The 21,415-nt window shown below is 43.3% G+C and overlaps 1 protein-coding gene across 20 annotated transcripts in view; it reads left to right on the top strand.

Annotated features, from left to right (window-relative positions):
• The window catches only part of LOC106561741 (pleckstrin homology domain-containing family A member 5), a 248,718-nt gene that overhangs the window by 70,005 nt on the left and 157,298 nt on the right, over positions 1-21,415 (top strand). For 2 of the 20 annotated variants that reach the window (XM_045688519.1, XM_045688518.1), the window contains exon 1: positions 14,175-14,566. The exons of 17 other annotated variants lie outside the window; for them this stretch is intronic. The gene's annotated coding sequence lies outside the window, so the exon portion shown is untranslated. Of the gene's footprint in view, positions 1-14,173; positions 14,567-21,415 lie in introns of those variants that run through there. One more of the 20 variants, XM_045688517.1, reaches the window with a different exon arrangement.

Raw genomic sequence — 21,415 nt, 5'->3', positions numbered from 1 at the left:
TGTTTACTTCACAAGAGGATTTATCTCATCTTCATTTTAATCGTCCATCTGAGGCAGTCTGAATCCCCGAATTTCTCTGCGATGTACTCCTCTAATAATCTGATCATCACAGAAACAGGAATAGCTCTTCTCTCTCTGTTCAGCCCTCCCCCCTCTTTCTCTCTTTCGCTCTCACTCTCTGTACTCTGCCTCTCTCTCTCTCTCTCTCTCTCTCTCTCCACCTCTCTCTCACCCCCCCCCTCTCTCTCTCTCTCCCCCTCTCTTTTTCTGCTCAGCCTCTCTCCCTCTCTTTCTCTGCTGAGCCTCTTTCTCTCTCTTTCTCTCTCTCTCTCTCTCTCTCTCTCTCTCTCTCTCTCTCTCTCTGTTCAGCCTCCCTCTCCAGATCAGTCCAGCTAGCAGCTCCACCACTAGAGTGCCTTTTAGCTACCCTCTCCAGGGGCTGTCTCTGTCAACTATCAAGTCCCTGCTGTGCATCACAGCAAGCATGCCAGGTGACTCACCACCTCTTATTAAACCTCACCGTCTCTTATTAAACCTCCCTGTCTCTTATTAAACCTCATTAAACCTCACTGTCTCTTATTAAACCTCATTAAACCTCACTGTCTCTTATTAAACCTCCTGTCTCTTATTAAACCGCACCGTCTCTTATTAAACCTCACCGTCTCTTATTAAACCTCATTAAACCTCACTGTCTCTTATTAAACCTCATTAAACCTCACTGTCTCTTATTAAACCTCACCGTCTCTTATTAAACCTCACCATCTCTTATTAAACCTCACTGTCTCTTATTAAACCTCCCTGTCTCTTATTAAACCTCACCGTCTCTTATTAAACCTCATTAAACCTCACTGTCTCTTATTAAACCTCATTAAACCTCACTGTCTCTTATTAAACCTCACCGTCTCTTATTAAACCTCACCGTCTCTTATTAAACCTCATTAAACCTCACCGTCTCTTATTAAACCTCATTAAACCTCACCGTCTCTTATTAAACCTCACCGTCTCTTATTAAACCTCACTGTCTCTTATTAAACCTCACCATCTCTTATTAAACCTCACCATCTCTTATTAAACCTCACTGTCTCTTATTAAACCTCACCGTCTCTTATTAAACCTCATTAAACCTCACCGTCTCTTATTAAACCTCACTGTCTCTTATTAAACCTCACCGTCTCTTATTAAACCTCACCGTCTCTTATTAAACCTCACTGTCCCCAACAACCCCTATCTATTAGATTGTGTGCTGGGTGATGTCACTTGTGTGGCAGGCAGCCCACAGTCAGTCATTCATTCAAACCACTGAGTTGGCATCAGCCTCACTGATCACAGCTCAGGAAGCCCAGGAATCCTACTGTGTTTTTTTATTTTTATTAGCACCAATCCTTACACAGACACAGAGGGCGCTGTCTGAGAGGGCTTGGGATATTTTTTCCTCATTCCCTCCCTAAGAGGGTGACACATCCTCTCCATTGGTCCCTCTCTCTGTCCTTCTCTTGTTCTTCTTCTAATGAAGGCTGGGCGATAATGTGTGTATGCAGCAGTGTTTATTTCTTTCGCCATCGCTCAGACAGAACAGGCGACCCTGCAACGTAAATGTGTAGTGCTGTACTCAATAACATGAGCAGCAGAGAGAGAGAGAGAGAGAGAGAGAGAGAGAGGAAGGGAGGGAGGGAGGGAGAGCGGGATGGTGAGAGAGATGGTGAGGTAAATAGAGAGGGTTAGCAGCGTAGTGTGAGTGGGAGGATGATGATCCTCTGAGAGTAGATAAACATGTGAACACTTAATGCTGGATCCTCTCTGTCTGTCTGTCTGTCTGTGTGTGTGTCTGTGTGTGTGTCTTCTCCCGTCTCAATTCTGTCGACTGCGGGAAGTTAATGGGTCTGCGGCAGGCTGCTTTACCTTTGTATCTGCCAGCTTTTAATGGTGCCTGCATCCTATTGGTCCCTAATATATACAGAAATGCAGGAACTATTGATAGATGATTAACTAGCCGGTTTCCTTAATCAACGAGGCTAGGCTACTGTTGGTAGCTAAATGTGTGTGCTTCATTGCAATGTTAATGTCTGACAGGAAATGTCTGGAAAATAATTCCCTGCTACGATTGAAGTACGGAGTCTCTTAGCCCTCCTTGGCATCTTGGGTTTGTCATTCATAACTGGTAGGCCTAATATGTTATGCAAGGCAGGTCATGAGAGCATTACTGAATACTACATTATTTATGTTCAACATATACACTCCCCTTACGTATTTATTTGGACAGTGAAGCAAACTTTTAAAGCTAACATTTGAGATCAAAATGTTTCATTTCTTTCATGTGATGCAGCAGTACAGAATGTCACCTTTACTATCTGTTTTACTGTTTAGAAATGAAAGCACTTTATGCATCTATGCACCCATTTGAATCCTTTTTTTTTTTCATAAGTATTTGGACAAATTGACTTATAGTGTATTAAAGTAGTCAAACGTTTGGTTTTGGTCCCATATTCCTAGAACACAATGGCTACATCAAGCTTGTGACTCTACAGACCTGTTGGATGCCTTTGCAGTTTGTTTTGGTTATGTTTCTGATGATGTTTTGCCCATTAGGTACTGAATGATGAATCATGTAGGCCTATAATGTCATTTTGGAGTCCCTTTTATTGTAAATAAGAATACATGTTTATTTTTTACTATTTTCTACATTGTAGAATAATAGTGAAGACATCAAAGCTATGAAATAGCAGATATGGAATCATGTAATGACCAAAAATGTGTTAAGAAAATCTAAATATATATTATATTTGAGATTCTTCAAAGTGGCCACCCTTTGCCTTGATGACAGCTTTGCACACTCTTTGCATTCTCTCAACCAGCTTCATGAGGTAGTCACCTGGAAGGCATTTCAATTAATAGGTGTGCCTTGTTAAAAGTTAATTTGTGGAATTTCTTTACTTTAATGTGTTTGAGCCAATCAGTTGTGTTGTAACAAGGTAGGGGGGTTATACAGAAGATTGCTTTATTTGGTAAAAGACCAAGTCCATATTATGGCAAAAACAGCTCAAATAAGTAAAAAGAAACAACAGTCCATCATTACTTTAAGACATGAAGGTCAGTCAATACGGAACATTTTAAGAACTTTGAAAGTTTCTTCAAGTGCAGTTGCAAAAACCATCAAGTGCTATGATGAAACTGGCTCTCATGAGGACCACCACAGGAAAGGAAGGCCCACAGGTACCTTTGCAGCAAGGGTAAAGTTCATTAGAGTTACCAGCCTCAGAAATTGGCAATTAACTGCACCTCAGATTGGACCTCACAGAGTTCAAGTAACAGACACATCTCAACATCAACTGTTCAGAGGAGACTGCGTGTAACAGGCCTTCATCGTCGAATGGCTGCAAAGAAACCACTACTAAAGGACCCCAAAAATAAGAAGAGACCTGCTTGGGCCAAGAAACACGAGCAATGGACATTAGACTCGTGGAAATCTGTCCTTTGGTCTGATGAGTTCAAATTTGAGATTTTTGGTTCCAACCGCCATGTCTTTGTGAGACGCAGAGTAGGTGAACAGATGATCTCCGCATGTGTGGTTCCTACTGTGAAGCATGGAGGAGGAGGTGTTATGCTGTGGGGGTGCTTTGCTGGTGACACTGTCTGTGATTTTGCAGTGATACTCCATCCCATCTGGATTGGGTTTAGTGGGACTATCATTTGTTTTTCAATAGGACAATGACCCAACACACCTCCAGGATGTGTAAGGGCTATTTGACCAAGAAGGAGAGTGATGGAGTGCTGCATCAGATTACCTGGCCTCCACAATCACCTGACCTCAACCCAATTGAGATAGTTTGGGATGAGTTGGAACGCAGAGTGAAAGTAAAGGAGCCAATAAGTGCTCAGCATATGTGGGTACTCCTTCAATACTGTTGGTAAAGCATTCCAGGTGACTACCTCATGAAGATGGTTGAGAGAATGCAAAGCTGTCATCAATTTCAAAGGGTGGCTACTTTGAAGAATCTCAAATTTTAAACATATTTTGATTTGTTGTTGGTAATCTTAAGTGTTATTACAAGTAAATCCCCTCGGCATAACAATCCCCTAACCCAGAAGATGTTGCGCCAATTGTGCGCCTCCTTATGGGAACCCGGTCACAGCCAGTGGTGACACAGCCTGGGATCAAACTCCAGGCTTTAGTGACGCCGCGATGCAGTGCCTTTGACCGCTGCGCCACTCGGGTGGCCAGTGCATTTCATTTGTAAACGGTAGAACGTGTATATATGAAAATATCCTCATTATAAAACATTTATCAAATCTAAAAGGCTGGAGTGTAGAGCCAAAGTCAAAGTTTTAGCTTCACCGTCCAAATGAATGAGTGTAGATGCTATTAGTTCAACAAGTGGCTTCGACCACCTTCGTCTTCTTTATTATGGAAAACATTCTGAATAGGAAACATCACCACGGAAATCCATTAGTACAGCTGATTGGCTTCCCTCCACCTCATCACATTGCAGACACTTCCCTCCACCTCATCACATTACAGACACTTCCCTCCACCTCATCACATTACAGACACTTCCCTCCACCTCATCACATTACAGACACTTCCCTCCACCTCATCACATTGCAGACACTTCCCTCCACCTCATCACATTACAGACACTTCCCTCCACCTCATCACATTCGCACTTTCCACCTCATCACATTACAGACACTTCCCTCCACCTCATCACATTACAGACACTTCCCTCCACCTCATCACGTTACAGACACTTCCCTCCACCTCATCACATTACAGACACTTCCCTCCACCTCATCACATTACAGACACTTCCCTCCACCTCATCACATTGCAGACACTTCCCTCCACCTCATCACATTACAGACACTTCCCTCCACCTCATCACGTTACAGACACTTCCCTCCACCTCATCACATTACAGACACTTCCCTCCACCTCATCACATTACAGACACTTCCCCCACCCAACTCCACCTCATCACATTACAGACACTTCCCTCCACCTCATCACATTAAGACACTTCCCTCCACCTCATCACGTTACAGACACTTCCCTCCACCTCATCACGTTACAGACACTTCCCTCCACCTCATCACATTACAGACACTTCCCTCCACCTCATCACATTACAGACACTTCCCTCCACCTCATCACATTGCAGACACTTCCCTCCACCTCATCACATTACAGACACTTCCCTCCACCTCATCACATTACAGACACTTCCCTCCACCTCATCACGTTACAGACACGAGGCTTCATTGTCAAGAACAAGCATGGTATGTTGTTGCACTAAGTAGTTCCCACTTCTACTGATTTTTGCACATCTGTTCTTGTCTAACTTTTGGATTTTAGCTGTCAAATTATTAGAGAAAGGTTTTTTTTATTTTTATGGTGGCGCACAGTGTTGTTTGTGCCTGTGTGTGGAAGAGAGACATTAGAGAGGAAGAGAGACATTAGATAGCCTATCCTCCCACACTGAGCCATATCCACCCACACACACACACAGCACTAATGCTCACCAAAACCATTCATAGGGAAGTCTGTGTTGGGATTTTATGGACTGTACTACTGTAGTAGTAGGCTATTTATTTGCTACTGACCTAATGGTATGTTTTTTTGGGGGGGCCTTCTGAATATCAGTGTCAGAGAGAAGGAGTAATGGTACAGTACAGATTCCCAGGGTTAGATCCTCGGTTCACCACCTCTGAGATAATTAACCTCTCTTCAGCAGGGCTCCGTCAGCCCATTAACAGGGAGACAGGCTACATGGAGTTCCCAGGAGCTACACAACACTGCCCACAGCTGTTTGGCCTGTAAGCTGCCCTGTTTCCACCAGGCTACCTGAGGCCTGAATTCAGTCAACCTGCCCACAAACACACACACACACAGGTCTTATTCTGAAAATGGTGTGGAGAATCACAAGGTTGGATCCTAGAGCTGGGAATTGCCAGGGACATCACGATACGATATTATCGTGATATTTAGCCTATGTGCCAATAAGATATGTATTTCGATTCTCACAATTCATGAGAGAGCATGAGAAAACGAGTTTTGATCAGTCAGGGAAATAAAAGTGCTGAAAACATGTTGTCTCATTATTGAAGAAGAAGATGGAGAACAAGCTATAGGATGAAAAATACCTGAATTTTAGAGCAGGTGCAGCCGACTGGCACTAGCTAATGCTACCGAGCAAATCAATACTTGGAGTCAAAATATCTATAAAAAAGAAATGTCCTCTCACTGTCAACTGTGTTATTCTAAAGAAAACTTAACATGTGTAAATATTTGTATGAACATAACAAGATTCAACAACTGAGTCATAAACTGAACAAGTTCCACAGACATGTGACTAACAGAAATGGAATAATGTGTCCCTGAACAAAGGGGGGGGGGTCAAAATCAAAAGTTACATGCATCTCCTCCTCATAGACGGCACCAGATTTGCCAGTTCTTGCAGTGAGATGTTACCTCACTCTTCCACCAAGGCACCTGCAAGTTCCCGGACATTTCTGGGGGGAATGGCCCTGGCCCTTGCCCTCCGATCCAACAGGTCCCAGACGTGCTCAATGGGATTGAGATCCGGGCTCTTCGCTGGCCATGGCAGAACACTGATGTTCCTGTCTTGCAGGAGACCGGCTATCCAACCAACGTCTTTCTCCTCCTGGACCATGTAACTATCCAACCTACGTCTTTCTCCTCCTGGTCCATGTGACTATCCAACCTACGTCTTTCCCCTCCTAGTCCATGTAACTATCCAACCTACGTCTTTCCCCTCCTAGTCCATGTAACTATCCAACCTACGTCTTTCCCCTCCTGGTCCATGTGACTATCCAACCTACGTCTTTCTCCTCCTGGCCCATGTAACTATCCAACCTACGTCTTTCTCCTCCTGGTCCATGTAACTATCCAACCTACGTCTTTCCCCTCCTGGTCCATGTAACTATCCAACCTACGTCTTTCTCCTCCTGGTCCATGTAACTATCCAACCTACGTCTTTCTCCTCCTGGTCCATGTAACTATCCAACCTACGTCTTTCTCCTCCTGGTCCATGTAACTATCCAACCTACGTCTTTCTCCTCCTGGTCCATGTAACTATCCAACCTACGTCTTTCTCCTCCTGGTCCATGTAACTATCCAACCTACGTCTTTCCCCTCCTGGTCCATGTAACTATCCAACCTACGTCTTTCTCCTCCTGGTCCATGTAACTATCCAACCTACGTCTTTCCCCTCCTGGTCCATGTAACTATCCAACCTACGTCTTTCCCCTCCTGGTCCATGTGACTATCCAACCTACGTCTTTCTCCTCCTGGTCCATGTGACTATCCAACCTACGTCTTTCTCCTCCTGGTCCATGTAACTATCCAACCTACGTCTTTCCCCTCCTGGTCCATGTAACTATCCAACCTACGTCTTTCCCCTCCTGGTCCATGTAACTATCCAACCTACGTCTTTCCCCTCCTGGTCCATGTAACTATCCAACCTACGTCTTTCTCCTCCTGGTCCATGTAACTATCCAACCTACGTCTTTCTCCTCCTGGCCCATGTAACTATCCAACCTACGTCTTTCCCCTCCTGGTCCATGTGACTATCCAACCTACGTCTTTCCCCTCCTGGTCCATGTAACTATCCAACCTACGTCTTTCCCCTCCTGGTCCATGTAACTATCCAACCTACGTCTTTCCCCTCCTGGTCCATGTGACTATCCAACCTACGTCTTTCCCCTCCTGGTCCATGTGACTATCCAACCTACGTCTTTCTCCTCCTGGTCCATGTAACTATCCAACCTACGTCTTTCCCCTCCTGGTCCATGTAACTATCCAACCTACGTCTTTCCCCTCCTGGTCCATGTAACTATCCAACCTACGTCTTTCCCCTCCTGGTCCATGTAACTATCCAACCTACGTCTTTCTCCTCCTGGTCCATGTAACTATCCAACCTACGTCTTTCTCCTCCTGGTCCATGTAACTATCCAACATACGTCTTTCTCCTCCTGGTCCATGTAACTATCCAACCTACGTCTTTCTCCTCCTGGTCCATTTCATGGTCATAAAGCCTAATGGCCTGTAGATAATCTAGACATCAAGTGGACCTGTGTAATATTATGGGGGTATGATTGTGTGTACGTGCGCGTGTGTGTGTGTGTGATGTTGGGGTTAAGATGGTATGGTAAACCTCTCAACTCTCCACTCCCCTCTCCACACCCGTCCACCCCTCCTCCCATTAAAAACATTCTTGAAGCAGCATCTAATTTCACTCAGTCCCCTATGAAGCTGTTTGATGTTCTGGTGGACCACTCCTTTCTCTCGTTCCATTCCCTATTGTCCACCCCCAGCATTGATTCACACATATTTAGTGAGTTGCTTTAGGGTTCATGTCACCAAACATACTGTGAGTGTGTAGTGTCCAGCACGATCAGACTGCTATGGTCTTCTTGACTGTCAAACTTTCAATGTTTAGCCTAGATCCAAGATGGGCAACTGGCGTCCCGGAGGGCCCGTCCCCTTTTGAAGGCCCTCGGATCAATTGTACCTTGTGTAGATTATAGTAGATTGATTACACAAGGTGCAATTCTGAAATTCTGATTATGTATCAGCAGTTTTTCTCTTCTTATGTCAGTAACTGATAGTCAGTCAATTGTTCTTTATTTTTCTTTGATTGCTCAGTTAGTTTAGCGACCAGCTATCTAAACTTGTTATCATGGTCACGTTACCCGCCGGGGGGGGGGCTCCATTCATTTTATTAGTCTCATGCAGATATCATTCAAAACTGCAAACATTTCTCTCCACTTTATGGCAAAATGTGCAAGAAATAGACTGTACGGATGTGGGTACGCAGACCTGCGAGCAACTGTAGACCCCTCCATGATGAGTTACGATTTTTTTGCGCCCCCCCTATCATTTGCCCCATCCCTGTTCTAGATAACTGTGCTTACCTCTCACAGGGAGATAGTCAGTAGCAGTCATATTCACTGTAAGTGTGTGTGTGTGTGTGCGTGTGGCTGTGTGTGTCTGCGTGCAATTTAAGGGACCATAGATGATGGAGTTAAAACAGAGATGGTTTAAAACACTGAGCAATGAGAAGGATGAATGGACAAGGAACCACTCTGTCATTCAAGTCCCTGTGTAATGTATGGATTTATATTCATGCTATTCATCATCCAACAGAGTTTGTTCTGACTTAAGTCTGACTTTGTGTTGGTATCTCAGTAGGCCTACTATATGAGAGTCAAGGTCCAGAAATAGTTTCTCCTTTTAGACTTTGCAAAGAGAGAAAGAAAGACCTAGTGTAGCGTCTTCTGTTCTACTTCTCACAGCGACAAAGACTACTTGGCTTCCCTCGACCTAGGTCAGCCTTGAACTGGTTGCTCCAACATGCACACACACTCCACCCAACGCCCGTCCCCAGGCACGAGGGAGAGGTCCCAAGCACTAGTCTCTAATTAGGCTTGGCTTGGTATGGTACTCTGGACTAGGGAACCAGAGCTGTTAGGGTGATGTTACATGAAGAGATATCCACCCTGGGTCTTTTAGGGTGTTGGATAAAGAGATATCCACCCTGGGTCTGTTAGGGTGTTGTTACATGAAGAGATATCCACCCTGGGTCTGTTAGGGTGTTGGATAAAGAGATATCCACCCTGGGTCTGTTAGGGTGTTGGATAAAGAGATATCCACCCTGGGTCTGTTAGGGTGTTGTTACATGAAGAGATATCCACTCTGGGTTTGTTAGGGTGTTGTTACATGAAGAGATATCCACTCTGGGTCTGTTAGGGTGTTGTTACATGAAGAGATATCCACCCAGGGTCTGTTAGGGTGTTGGATAAAGAGATATCCACTCTGGGTCTGTTAGGGTGTTGTTACATGAAGAGATATCCACCCTGGGTCTGTTAGGGTGTTGGATAAAGAGATATCCACTCTGGGTCTGTTAGGGTGTTGTTACATGAAGAGATATCCACCCTGGCTCTGTTAGGTGTTGATAATCCACTCTGGGTCTGTTAGGGTGTTGTTACATGAAGAGATATCCACTCTGGGTCTGTTAGGGTGTTGTTACATGAAGAGATATCCACCCTGGGTCTGTTAGGGTGTTGTTACATGAAGAGATATCCACTCAGGGTTTGTTAGGGTGTTGTTACATGAAGAGATATCCACTCAGGGTCTGTTAGGGTGCTGGATAAAGAGATATCCACTCAGGGTTTGTTAGGGTGTTGTTACATGAAGAGATATCCACTCAGGGTTTGTTAGGGTGCTGGATAAAGAGATATCCACTCAGGGTGTGTTAGGGTGGTGTTACATGAAGAGATATCCACTCAGGGTGTGTTAGGGTGGTGTTACATGAAGAGATATCCACTCAGGGTTTGTTAGGGTGCTGGATAAAGAGATATCCACTCAGGGCCTGAGAGTTTGTCTGTCTCCCTCTGACTCGCTCTCTGTCTGTCTGTCGCTGTCTGTCTATCACTGTCTGTCTATCACTGTCTGTCTATCACTGTCTGTCTGTCACTGTCTGTCTATCACTGTCTGTCTTTCTGTCTCATTGTCTGTCTCCAGTGTTCCAGTAATGTAGTATTGGGTGACCTCACTGGGGTCTGCTAGTTCCATTAGAGGGAACACTCTACCCCCAGCCCATCATATCACATCACTACTACTCTTCATAATGGGTTTGTCTTGTAACTTATCTTTATTGAAGTCTTCATAATGGGTTTGTCTTGTAACTTATCTTTATTGAAGTCTTCATAATGGGTTTGTCTTGTAACTTATCTTTATTGAAGTCTTCATAATGGGTTTGTCTTGTAACTTATCTTTATTGAAGTCTTCATAATGGGTTTGTCTTGTGACTTATCTTTATTGAAGTCTTTATGATGGGTTTGTCTTGTAACTTATCTTTATTGAAGTCTTTATGATGGGTTTGTCTTGTAACTTATCTTTATTGAAGTCTTTATGATGGGTTTGTCTTGTAACTTATCTTTATTGAAGTCTTTATGATGGGCTTGTCTTGTAACTTATCTTTATTGAAGTCTTTATGATGGGTTTGTCTTGTAACTTATCTTTATTGAAGTCTTTATGATGGGTTTGTCTTGTAACTTATCTTTATTGAAGTCTCTATGATGGGTTTGTCTTGTAACTTATCTTTATTGAAGTCTTTATGATGGGTTTGTCTTGTAACTTATCTTTATTCAAGTCTTCATAATGGGTTTGTCTTGTAACTTATCTTTATTCAAGTCTTCATAATGGGTTTTGCCTTTCAATGCAATTTCCTTATCTGAATAGCCTAGTAGTGATTGCTAAAATTCTTGCCAACAACAGTGTTGTACAGGACATTGGAGTTTGGATTTGTTTTGCTGTGACAACACATAACTCTGCATGGTGCAATACCCTTATTATAATAACCTAATAGGCCTTGGATTTGAACACTTGAGTGCATAAGTAATTGTTTTAGCACTCTAGAGTTGTACTGTATACACTCTCACTCTGTAGACTAGAGTGATAGTGTTGAGTTGTTTTGCTGGGACAACACAACAGGCCCATGTACAGATGGTTGAACAGCTTGCGGAGACTCAAGACTTTCCCCTCTCTGACCCCCTGTTCTTTGTGGGGGCGTTTATTATAGAGCCTAGATACCACAAGCTCCCAATTCTCCATGGTTTCTCCCTCTACATTTTACGTGGCTCAGGACACTAGATATCATACCACAGGAAAAACATTTCAGTTTGTTCTTAAAAAATTGAAATAGTTTCCACACTTAAAAATATTTTCAAAGAGCTTTCTTTTATAATTGTAAAGTCTTTGTCTCCACAGGTGACTCATACTAGATATCATCACATCTTGCTATTTTATTTATTTAATTAGGCAAGTCAGTTAAGAACAAATTCTTATTTACAATGATGGCCTACCGGGGAACAGTGGGTTAACTGCCTTGTTCAGGGACAGAACGACAGATTTTTACCTTGTCAGCTCTGGGATTCGATCCAGAAACTTAGTTAATGGCCCAATGCTCTAACCATCAGGCTACAGCTAATTGCTATTCTATGATAAGTCTCCTCCAGGCTCCAGAGGCAGGGTGTCCGTTGCTGTGGTCTTGCCCCAGGTGGTGGCCACCTCCCTTGGCTTGGAGGCTCCAGCAGGAGTGGGTCCATTATGGTTAGATTCCCTGGAGATCCACGAATGGCTGAAGGGCTATATCATGTGTTGGTACATGCTTACTCTTAATGCATTAGTCATTCATTATTTAGAGGGTAGTCAGTGGAAGAACCAGTCTGGATGGTTTAGTAACATTATTGCCACTAAGATAATGGTTGTGTTTTTTCTATTTTAAAATACATGACAGTTTGACAGTTTCTTTCTGGTTAGGATATTACGAATGTCGTTCACACTTGTTAGTTACGCAAAGTTTGAGCTTTCCACTTTTATTTTGAATTTGAATGCGCTGATAGTTGCTCTTAATTCCTGGCTTTTAAGAGAGCTGAAGTAGGCCTATCATAAATACATGTGTTCCTCTATACTCCCAGGCAGCATGGATCAGTTAGTGAAAGCCATCCTTTCACTGCCCATTGACTCACCCTGTGGCCCAGGGAGGGAGCCTTCCTGCCCCATTGAAGATGCATTGACAGCACCCAGCAGGTTGAGAAAGAGTGGAGGAGCTGTTAGCTGTTTGGTCTGTAGTGGATTTGTCATTTTCTAGTGGAGGTCATTGTCCAGGCTATTGGCTCTTCAGTTGTCTTCAATAGCCTCAATGGCCCCTGCAGAAGCTACTTCTTATAGTGACTTGGCTTTTCTTTCTTAGGCTGGTTAGAGGCTATTTCATCCTAAACCCCATTGGAGAACACAGGGAGAGCGAGAGAAAGTCCTTGCTGTTATTTATCAACGGGGTGGATCCTATACATCTGGTTCCTGACTGGTTCACTTTGAAGAAGGGAGGGGGAGGATAATCTGGTTGGATGTTTTAATTATTCAGTCACAAGTTTTGAAACCACCTTTACTGGGTTTATTTTAAATCCTTTTTTTTTTTTTTTATTGAGATAATCCTGATTTCAGGAGTGAAGATCACACTTAACGTTCCATTAACACACCTATTAATGTTCTGTTACCACCTGCCTCATCTATCCTGCTCACTTTCCCCTGGGGTGATGGGGTGACCACGAGCCGTCACTGGGGAGCGGCTGATCGTCACATGCAGAAGGGCACGCTTTTTTTATTCTAAAGAGAATAGGAGGGTTTTACTCTGCCCTGTGTGGAAGGTAGTTTAGCGGCTAAGAGTGTTGTGCCAGTAACCGAACGGTCGCTGGTTCAATTCTCCCATGAGCAAGGCGGTTAACACCCAACAGCTGCTCCCAGCGTGCCGATGATGTGAAAGTCGATTAACACAGCCTCCCGCACCTCTGATTCAGAGGGGTTGGGTTAAATGCAGAAGACACCTTTCGGTTAAATGCATTCAGTTGTACAATTGACTACGTATCCTCTTCCCTAAAATAGGAGGGTCATACCCCTAATTGACCTAAATATTTAGTTTGTTTGTACTGATCAGTGCTACTGAATGTAAATGTATTGAATTAAAATGTAAATGATAAATATAGGACTTGAATATTAGGTCAGTTTTTTTCCCCTCAGTATCGAGTCAGAACTGTACTTATAGTTTTATTGTTTTGTCTTTGAGCTGTTCTGGTCTATTAATGTTCTGTATTGTCATGTTTTGTTTGGACCCCAGGAAGAGTAGCTGCTGCTTTGGCAACTGCTACTGGTCTCCCGAGGGGCGCAGTGGTCTAAGGCACTGTATTTCAGCGTAAGATGTGTCACTGCAGTCCCTGGTTCGAATCCAAGCTGCATCACATCTGGCTGTTATTGGGAGTCCCATAGGGCTGTGTGCAATTGGCCCCTCCACAATTGGCCCCTTGTTGTAAATAAGAATTTGTCCTTAACTGACTTGCCTAGTTAAATACCTTTTTTATTTTTATTATAAGGATCTTAATAAAATACTAATACTTACTGCACGTTGTGAATCCCTTTTCCCCCACTGCCTCCATCACACACACAGACAATAAATGCACCATGGTCCCTCTCCTTCTATAGTAACTATTTCCTTTGTCTCCTCTCTCTGTCTTCCCTTTGTTTGGAATTGTGCTGAGAGAGAGAGAGAGAGAGAGAGCAGAGAGAGAGAGAGAGAGAGAGACAGAGAACTGGCCACTTTAGTTAGAAAAGAGCCCTGCCGGAGCGTGAAATCAGACTCCATGCCTCCTCAGGTTACAGCAACATTTAAACTCCAGGCTGCTTCCACACGGCACGCGGACAGACAGGAAGCAAGGCTCGAGGCAGCCTGACAGCTGGACGCTTCATTTCCTCGTGAGCTGTCTGCCACCGGAGCGTACTTCAAAGCAACGGACTCTCATTCCATTAGTTCCATTCGTTCGGTGAACTCTATTCTACACGGCTGGTTCGCTGCCCCCAGACCAAACTGATGTTCTGCTAATCCGCTCCGCATCTGGATAAACTGTACAAGATTCCTCTCCGCTAATAGATAAACTACTGACTGTCGCTGTTATTGAGGCACCTGCCTGAATCTTCTTGTGGAAGCTTTTCATTGTAAGTAGATACAGCTACACATTACTATACCTTGTTATTGATGGTGACTGTGTCGTTTTGCAATGCTGATACGGCTGTTTATGGCGCTGTAGTATTTTCGCATTTGATAGGAATGATGTAGGATAGTAACGAACGTTTGATAATGCAAGTTTATAAACAGCATGTAATATAATAGAGGTTTGGATGTTGCGGGTCATTTTCACCCATTTGAAATGAATCCAATAGTCGGGGCGTACAGCCTAAATGATTGGGTCAATAGAGAAGAAGAAAAAAAAACGACATAAACAAACAGGATTTAAAGAACTGTAAGGAGATCATTCCTTATTATATCAAAGTGTGCAGTGGATATTCCTCTGCTTGGTCCTTGGATCTAATATGAGGTGTTTTCTTTGCATTATAATGGTGCTTGGGGTAGGTTTAGTTCTGTGTTTTGGATTTGAGACTGATGTAGCGGGAAATGGTGTCTTTGACTGTGTACTGACAGAGTTATCTACACCACTCTTTTTAATGGTTTGTTCAGCTAGGTTAACCACTATTTAAAAATGGTTAAACAAATGTCCAGTTGTTCCAAGGCTCCGGGTAAGAATATGAAAAGGTGGACGTAGGAATCCACCCCAGACCCAACGCAGGTCAGAAAACCTGTTATCTTTGTGGATGTGTTGAATGTTGTTCAACTCTTGACGTCAGTTGTAAAATGTGTTTAGTCCATTGGGGAATGGGTATGACTGTTGCTGCTTTACATACTGTTTGCATTATATTGCATTGGCAAGTCATTATTGTGTGTTTTTACAGACTACATTCCAAATCCTAATGTCTTCTGTTTTTCTCAGTGAAATGCAGGAAGATGAAAGAATCTATAAAAGGGCTGGTCTGTTATTCACAGTCAATTAGGCCATAATTGCAGCGTTAGTTGTCCACCCACTCTCTCTCTATGTGTCATAGCAGTGATCCAGACAAGGTCTACTCTAATAACATGGACTCTCTTTCTCTATATCTCTCTTTCTATCTCTCTCTTTCTATCTCTCGATCTCTCTCCTTTCTATCGCTCTATCTCTCTAACTCTCTGTCTCTCTCTGTCTCTCTTTCTTTCTCTCTCTTTCTATCTCTCTTTTGTTCTATCTCTCTAACTCTCTTTCTCTGTCTCTCTGTCTCTCTTTCTATCTCTCTATCTCTTTTCTCTCTCTCTCTTGTTCTCTCTCTAACTCTCTATCTCTCTCTCTTTCTTTCTCTATCTCTTTTTCTCTCTCCCTCTCGTTCTTTCTTTCTTTCTTTCTTTCTTTCTTTCTTTCTTTCTTTCTTTCTTTCTTTCTTTCTTTCTTTCTTTCTTTCTTTCTTTCTTTCTTTCTTTCGTTCTTTCTTTCTTTCTTTCTTTCTTTCTTTCTTTCTTTCTTTCTTTCTTTCTTTCGTTCTTTCTTTCGTTCTTTCTTTCTTTCTTTCGTTCTTTCTTTCTTTCTTTCTTTCTTTCTTTCTTTCTTTCTTTCTTGCCCTGCCTCTCAGGACACAGTCGACAGCATATTTCTTTAACATATCTGTTCTCTCCCTCTCACATTTGCTCTTCATTTAAATAAATATTGGTGGTGCGCTGACTACGCAATCTCTAAAAATAGATCAGTAACAAAGGGGATCAACGTGCACAAGGATCACTATTTTCAGTTCTCTGGTTACTACTTGAGCAACCATTTTTTTGGTTCCTTCCTAATGGTCATGTGTGGGTGTCTTGGCCAGAATGTGTCATCAGTATTTTCCACGAAAATAGTCCAAAATAGATTTACTGCAAAAGAGTGTGCCCTACTACATGACCTTGTTCTTATGCTTGACTGTGACTTGTTTTTGTTAATATATGGTTTAAAAAAAACCTAGGACTATTTGAATCATAAATTGCTCTATCATTTAAGTGCTGCTGCCTGCCTTCTGTCTTTAGTGTGAGGTTTTGTGGGTTTTCTAGGCAGAGCTGGGGTCTGGCTGGCACAGGGATCTGGCACAGGGATCTGGCCACACTCAAGGAGTGTGCGTGTCTGTGTGTTCTGACGCTGATAAATCTTGTTCTTCAAATTTGCTCCGCTGTACAGCCTCTGGTTGCATGGTAACATGAATTTAACTCTTGAGAGAGGCCTGTGCATTCACTCAGAATGATGGGAAACAAAACCATGTAGAAAAATGTGAGGGTTTAAGGGCCGTCCAGACAAAGGACGATAACTTTAACGGCAAAAAAAAATTCAACAGCGTTAATGCCACAACGATAATTACAAGAAGAGTTGATAAGAGCTATCGTTTGGATCACTTTCAGAGCCCCTCCCGACAATAAAACATTTGACAACCAATCCAAAACGCGTTCTATTGAAGCGTTCTTTGGTTCTAGATGCGATAGCCTGCTCTGAAAGGAGTGGACACATGGTATGCCTGCATAACTGGACGTGTGAGAATGCTGGTGGGCCATATTCTAGGACGACTTGGGAGAGCGATGATCCACGACAAACAGCGCGCGAGAAGGCCGTATTGTCCGATGGTAGGACTATCTGTTAATAGGTCTTGGGTGTCCCAGGAAACGCTAGACTACAATTGCTGCTTGTTGTACACTCAAGAATTTGATGTAAACTGTTGAGAATAGACGCGTAACTGATCCAAAATGGTGGCATAGTCAGGCCTAGGCTGTATGCAGTTATTTTGGCGTGAAACGTTTGAGCGGTTATTCAAATGAGCCTACATCACTGCAGTTTACAGCCCCAGACAATAATTGTGTGCTTACTTGATAACAATAGTCTAGTGGTTAGAGTGTTGGGCCAGTAACTGAAAGGTTGCTGGATCAAATCCCCGAGCTGACAAGTTAAAAATCTGTTATTCTGCCCCCTGAGCAAGGCAGTTAACCCAGTGTTCCCCGGGCGCCAAAGACGTGGATGTCGATTATGGCAGCCCCCCAGTACCTCTCTGATTCAGAGGGGTTGGGTTAAATGTGGAAGACACATTTCAGTTGAAGGCATTCAGTTGTACAACTGACTAGATATCCCACCTTTCCCTAATGCATTCTTCACTGTGTTTGATAGGTACATCTTTTATAGCCCTACTATTTACTAATGAATTAATATTAGAAAATGATTTTAATATCGAGCTAATATTTAGCTTCTTGGCTACACATCTCTAGTCCTTCTCTTCCATCTGTTCCCGTGGCAAAAAATGTCTCCCCGGGACAATTTTTTTTTTTATGAAGAAGGACTGAAGTTTGACTTTTTAAAATGGACATTATACTCAAAAATGTATTCAAATAAAATATTTTCCACCTCCAGAAATGAACCCAGTAACATATTGGTAAAATGATTTGCTAACACTATTTTTATATTTTGGAACGTGCGTATAGCCTCTGCATGGTCCATATGATCAGGTCTGCTATTAGAAACAAGCATGATCACCTGCAGCCCAACCGAGAAAGTGTAGGCCTACCTATTAGAGTAACTCGGGTTAACACGCCACCCGGGTTAACACACCACCCGGGTTAACACGCCACCCGGGTTAACACGCCCCCGGTAAGGTTCACGCCCCGTTACACGCCACCCGGGTTAACCGCCTTCGCCCCGGGTAACACGCCCCGGTTAACACGCCCCCGGGTTAACACGCCCCGGTTACGCCCCGGTTACACGCCCGGGTTAACACGCCACCCGGGGTAACACACCCCCTGCCTGTAGTTCCCACACCCCACTCCCAACATTTCCCCTGGTTGCCACTACTCTTGCTCAACAAAAAAATGACATCTGTCGCATCACAATTTAAGTCACCCCCCCCAGTAGGCGTTTCACCCCAAACTACCCTACAATTGACCTGTGTTACATTCAGCCCTACTCTCCCTATGCACTCACAGCCAATTGCGGGGCATTAAGATTTTGAGGAGGTCTTTTGTTTTTACCTACTTCACCCTATGAGGTCATCCTATGGCAGCGGATTGCTGCACTGTAGCATAGTAGAACAAAAATAAATCTGCACACTAGTATGTGTGCTCCCTGCGCGCGGTAGCAGGCACTAACATCATCCACTTCCCACTCATCCCAACATCTGTGTAATCACTCACACAACTTCATTGCATCCAGAAGCTAGGGGTGAGAGGGTGGAATACAGGGGAACACAGCAATCAACCCGGGTAATGAAGTCTGTGTGTGTGTGTGTGTGTGTGTGTGTGTGTGTGTGTGTGTGTGTGTGTGTGTGTGTGTGTGTGTGTGTGTGTGTGTGTGTGTGTGTGTGTGTGTGTGTGTGTGTGTGTGTGTGTGTGTGTGTGTAGGGGGTGGAAGGAGAGGTGTGTGTGTTAGGGGTGGAGGGAGAGTTGTGTGTGGAGGGAGAGGTGTGTGTGTAGGGAGAGATGTGTGTAGGAGGGTAAAGGCGTGCCCAGTAACGCTCAGTACTGACACAGCACAGCAAAGACTTCTGGTGGAAAGGGGTAAGTGGTGCTAGGAGGTGGGCTTTGTGTTGTTGTGAAATAGGCGTGAGTCTCGCTCACAGAAAAGCTGATGTATTTTTACGTGGGTTAAAAAACATAACAGAATCATCCTAATCTGAGAATCTGAAGGTTATTTAGAGACAACAGGGCAGCATTGGTGGAGACTGGAGAGGTGTCTGTCTGTCCGTCCACCTCCCCCACATTAAGATCCTTCTTCCCTTGCAAAGGGACTCGGATTCGCAGCCTCTGTAGGATGGGCTGGCTGGTGTGAGGAAGAGGAGGGACTCGGATTCGCAGCCTCTGTAGGATGGGCTGGCTGGTGTGAGGAAGAGGAGGGACTCGGATTCGCAGCCTCTGTAGGATGGGCTGGCTGGTGTGAGGAAGAGGAGGGACTCAGATTCGCAGCCTCTGTAGGATGGGCTGGCTGGTGTGAGGAAGAGGAGGGGGGGGGGGGGGGCAATGCTGCCCTGTTGCTGCCCTGTTGTCTCTAAATAATCACAACACTAGTGTTGTGATTGAGAGTTTTAATATAAACCCAGATGGTCTCCTCTCCTCCATTCCTCTCTTGCTCTCCCTGCCATTATCTCGTTACACAGACACTCATTCTGAATGATGGTTGAACCTCTGTGTTTGTGGTGATCCCACTGCTTCTTTATAAGTGTTTGGTAGTCTCCACTGTAAATTGTGTAGAGCTGAAGTGCCTCTTTCAGTGTTCACTGTTAACTACTGTTGTAATAGGCTGCTTAATGGAAGCCTCCATGATGTCCCAAAAGACACCATATTTTGACCACCGCCATATTGGGGCCTAGTCGAAAGTAGTGCACGAAAGGGTGCCTTTTGGGAGGCAGCCCCCCAATGTCTTGTCTTTCTAGGCTTCCACCACTCTGGCTTTTAACTGTGCTCTTGTTTTCAACATCGAGAGGCTGCTGTCAAATAGAACAGCGTCTTTCCCTCTGTAGGCTTCAGTGTACAAATTGAGGCCACGTTTGACATTTGTGACTGACCTCCTCCATTCGATCGTATGTAGCAACATTTGAAATGGTGTTTTTTTTTTTTTCTCCACTGGATAAAAGTAGAGACTCAGAGCTAGAAAATGGTACATCATTACACTACAGTTGGGGAACAATGAGAAAGTAATTCTTCTTTGGAAGTTTATAAACTTGTAACCACAATTTTGAGAAAATAGCCTTTGAATGTTTTGGTACCTACTGGAGAGCTGTTCTTTGTCTACACCCGTTCAGTATCTTTCACACCCTCTTAAGCATTAGCCCCATCCATTTCTTTAAGGATTCACATGTGAGGCCATGTGATAAACGTACGTTAACATATTACTTTTATTTGTCACATGCACAGGATACTGAAGGTGTAAACGGTACAGTGAAGTGGTTACTTGCATAGTAGCAATTAGCTAGCTACATGTCTATAGAAAAGACTCCACTTGGCCAGGTGATGACATGACCCATCAAGTTAGTCAGGTGTGTCTGGAGGTGATTACGTCCATCTATTGTAGTTCATCAACATGTCTAGACAATAGAGACCCATCCACTTAGTTAGAAGTTATAGCATTTCCTTCACATGACACATCCATTTAGACAAATATGTCTGGACAAGCATAATCTAATAATAATAAAATATATATAAAATATTTTTGTCTAGACACGTTATATTTTTAATATTGCTATTATGCAAGTAACCATTTCAATGTACCGTTTACACCTTTTGTATCCTGTGCATGTGACAAACATTGATTTTATTTGATATAGTGTGTGTTTACCAGAGATGGTAATGTGAAAAACAACATGCCTTGCACCAAAGTCAGATTAGGATATAGGCCAAGGATTAGATAAAGTGTGTTTTTACCAGAGTTGTGTTCGAATACTCATACTAACCACACTAACATTACTATTTGTGACATGAATTGAGTATATAGTATGCTTATTGGTCATAGTATGGATATAGTTAGTATGCCAAAAGTTCCCGGATGTCGTACTAAATTCTCCAAAATATGAAGTATACACGCCGAGGACACTATTTCCATACTTTAGGGTCCATAATGCAATTCTTCAGGAAATGGGCATGGCTTCACATTGTTTTCAGATTTGAAGAAAATGGCGGAACATATGCAGCCGTAGGCTTTAACTAATTATGACAAATGTTAAGAAATTGTTGATCATTGTCAATAAGGTAATGACTTTTGAAATAAATTACCTCACACGTTATGTTGGCTGACAATTTGTTAGCTACGCTGTCCTTATGAACCTCATACCAGATCATTATAGCAGTTTGTACCGGTATGTTGTTAGCTAGCTACCTAATGTTAGTTGGCTACTTATACGTCAAACTTGCCAGTATGTTAACTATAGGGTATCTAACTAACTACCCAACGTTTATTGACTTGATCATTCCCGTCGTTCTTAGCTTAGCTAAAT

Source organism: Salmo salar, chromosome ssa10 (genome assembly GCF_905237065.1).
Source record: "Salmo salar chromosome ssa10, Ssal_v3.1, whole genome shotgun sequence".
NCBI lineage: Eukaryota > Metazoa > Chordata > Actinopteri > Salmoniformes > Salmonidae > Salmo > Salmo salar.
This window is presented reverse-complemented; position numbering and strand designations above follow the sequence as displayed.